Below are 4,074 nucleotides of genomic sequence, written 5' to 3' on the forward strand. Positions count from 1 at the left end.
GCATTTCTATTTAGACTGATCCACGGAGCCAAACGTAAAAGGAAACCAAGATTTTTTGCTGCAGACCTATAGGGAGGGAGAGAAACAGTCGATAGGGCAACTCCCAAATACGGGCTGGTGTAGAAGAAGAAAATTAACAACAACCTTTGATAGCCTTTACTGTGGCCAAATCTGACTTTGTTGAAGAAAATTCACCATAAAAGTTAACTGTAACTATAAAAGTTAATGATGTGAGTATATAATAAGGCTGCTTTTATTCTATAGGGTATCCCCACTTTCTCTTTGGAGTTCATAATGAGGCCATATACTGTTAGAGACATCTAATCACCTTGCACAAAGTAATGTAAATGTAATAGAAAATGCAGAGCTACACGAGGAGAAAAATGTATCTGTTAGCTTACAGTCATTATTGCCCTCTTATTTTAAAGTGGCCTTGTTATTTTGTCTTTAATCAGTGGTAGATGTGAGACTTCATCATTAGGGTTATGACCTACATATGATGTCACAGTGTTCATTCTATTTTCTCAATTCGTAATTGTGTCTGCACCTTTTGCTTTTAGAATAATTCCCCCACCCACATGCTGCCATAAAATGTTTGCAAAAGATCAATAAGCTAAAGTATGACACAGATTGACACAATGTGCTTTGGTAAATTCAAAGCCCTCACCAACTACAGTAAAGTTGGTAAACACGCACATATAAAACATCTATTTGTAGGTGCTTGGAATCTGTCAGGAGGTCTCAGCTGCCTTAAAACTTCAATCTTAACAATGCTCCAAAGTTCCCCCTCTGTGGCTCAGCGCTCTGTCAGACGGCTCTCCCAAAGTTTTACCACCTTGTGCCCCCCTTCCCTCCCCCCCGCCCCTTCCCATACCTCTTGAATACTCTCTCAAACACAAACAAACAGTGCTCTTCAGTCCTCCAGGGCTCTTTGCTACTTTCATTAGTGACAAAGCAAGGCTTGACTTGGCTCAGAGCTTGCACAGTTAAGTCTCTAAGTTACAGTACACTCTTGCTCAGAAGTTGTTGTTTTTTTCTTTAAGTAGAAGAAAACTCATGTGAGGCATGTTGCTCATGATGCTCCAAAAACTGTCTGACATGGCTTTCCCCTTAGGGATAACCTTATAAATATGGAAAAGAGAATCAAATATACATTTTGTGGGAGCAAATAGGCACAATGAAAACCAATAAAAATGTTTTTGTTTCAACTCTCACCTCTGAGGAGGAAGGAAAAGAGAATCGAATATAAAGAGCAAAACATGTTTGCCATAAAACAGTGGCAGCCAAGAAATTTCTATTCAGCATGTACCCATAGGTTCCTGCAAAATTCGACTAATTTATTTGCGTGGGGGTACATGGTATCTTCATATTTAGTCTTTCAGATAAACAGTTTAAGCGCCTCTCTGATTGTGTTGTCCTTCAAAATACTTCATGGAGACTACAAGTCTTTGAAATGCTGTCAAACACACAAAGGCACAGTCTGTTTTCACCTGAGCTTCTTTCCACAGTATTTGTAGTAAAACTGAGCAGTTATGTGGAGATTTTTTTCACCGCCCATAGATTTTAGTTAGACATTGAGACGGCACAGCAAGAGTGTGTGTGCCGCAGCATCACAGATTTCACTCTACTTCTCAGTGGGGTGACGTGTTCCCCGGTGGAATCCGCGGCCCTCGGGTGCTGGGAACCCTCAGCAGTTCGTCCTGACTCTCGACCTGCTCACCCTCTGTCCATTTGGCTCTGACAGCACATTGTCAAAAAAGAAAAGAAGACAAAAACAAAACAAAACAAGTCGTAACTGAAGTTTAAAACTCATAGAAAGTTTTAATCCCAATGAAGTGTCTCCTAGAAATAATAATCACTGAAGGCTATTTAGTAGAATACTTTCACAAATGGAGAAAAACGGCGGCTTAAAAGCACAGTCGGTCAATTATGCTCGTTAGAAGAGGGCAGATACACAGACATGCATGTACACCAACCACACACACGCACACACACACACTTGACTTGCCTCATTAAAACCCATCCAGCTACTAGAACTGTGAGATGTGAATGTCTCCCTTGAGGAGTGGGGCACGTTCATTTTGAGAAAGGCAGAAGACTCAACTTTTTTCTTACTTGCTTATAATTACAGAGATTGTTGGAATGCATGACCCTGAGAATAAGGCTGAGTCCTGGGAGAGTCCACAAGAAGCATCACCGTCTTCAGTCTTGCTCTCCATTGTGTGTCTCCCTAGTTGGATGCCACCCACACTAGGCATGAGTGAGGTCGAGGCAGTGCCCCCAACACCAGAGGAGTCCACCCTGGGGACTTTACACTCTGCTCCAACGAGCCAAACTCCTGAGGCTGAGAAAAAAAAAAAGTCAAGATAGTGAGTGACTGAAAACATTGCCCTCTCTGAGCACTGAGGCATTTTCACACAGTAAACTGATTAAAAAAAGAACAAAAAATACATGGAGCGCTAACAATCACAAGGCTTCAGAGTTGGCAAGCAAGGCGTGAGTGCTGCTTTCCAACTTCACTGTTATCCAAATTGTCAAGCAATTAAACACCGGCGCAAAAAGAAAAAAAATCATCATATGTATGCAATTCACATTGTGTCTCTCTACCAAGAAATAGAGCATGTAATTACAAAAACAGTGTGGAAATCACATAAAAATAGTCCTACTTTGACAGCCTGTGAAGTACGTAAAGGATCTGTGACAGCCTTTCTGTGTCAAAATCCTCTCAAATTGAAGGATGTCAACAAAGTAGAGGAAATGTGGGGTGAGTGGTCGTCGTCAACAGTGACCTTCCAGCTGGATATCCACAACTTCCATCTTCCCAAGCCAAGGAGCCCCATGGAGCAAATCCCAAACCAGGTCATTAGCACAGTGGTGTCACCAGACAGCAGATCACGGGCCAGAGAGGGAGCGAGAGGGGGACTCCTGGCACTGCAGTGGCTGCTGTGCGGTTTGACATTCAGGGCTGGCTGATCTATGGGGCTGGGGAGACAGTGCCCTTGCTCTGGGTCTTCATGAGGAGACGGTCCTGGCAGTTTCCCTCCTTACTTACTCCATCATAAAACTGAGGTCACAAGATGTTAGACGCATGTACAGTATATCGCTCACTTGTAACATCACGACCTGAGCTTTAGGGTCTTATCGTGGCTTTTAGTGACAATATTATCACCTGTGACAGTGGATCAAGCACTGAAAGCCCTTTCACATCATCAGCTTTACAAGACAAACCAAATTTACACCTACCAGTTGGCTGCATTACCAGAAGGTCCACAATATACACCTATGGAATCTCTTAGATAAACTTAAAATTGCTTTTCTAGCGATAACCTCCACGATGGTGTATTATTGGCACAAAGAATACCATTTGACCACAATGGGACGGTTTCTAAGTGTGATCAAAAATTATTCTCTGGGTTTTTATGTCCTTCTCAAATGGCTTTGACCTCCACAGCCCATCTCCAGCAAATGGTGACCACTATGAACATGCCAAGAAAGAGGATCCCCTGGGGGCATTACCATGAGCCAAGATGAACATAAAAATCTCCCGGTGAAAGATGGACATTTTCCACTTGGCACCGCCACACAAGATGAAAGGAAAAGATAGCAAACCTTTCAGCACTTTTTATTTTTTTTTGTGAAGTGAGAGTGATTTTTTTTTTCTTGCTCATTACCACTTTCTCATTAGGAGACCTTCACTTTAAGATGAGATCAAGCCGACTCACCTCTCTATATGCTGGTTGTTAACTAAGCTGCAGCATGTAACTGTGCTACAGAGCCCCTTATCATACAGTACATTTTACACAATCAGCCAGACACCTTGGAGTGGCTCGAGTGGTTATCAGGTTCAATGGATCTCACACTGAATTTAACAAGCATATATATTAGTATGCATGCATATTAGAAATAATGTATCATGATAGCTCAAGGACAGAGATATGGCTTCTCTGTTTGCTAATCTTGAGGATTAAACTCCTTATAAATGAAATACATAGCTCTTATAACAGAGAACAAACACAAACTTGTACAGCTCTAAATTTAACTGCCTCATTTACACCTCTGTACCTTTTTTTCAAA

This window comes from Embiotoca jacksoni, unplaced genomic scaffold, assembly GCF_022577435.1.
Source record: "Embiotoca jacksoni isolate LCO1_2020_lvr unplaced genomic scaffold, fEmbJac1.0.p SCAF_22, whole genome shotgun sequence".
NCBI lineage: Eukaryota > Metazoa > Chordata > Actinopteri > Embiotocidae > Embiotoca > Embiotoca jacksoni.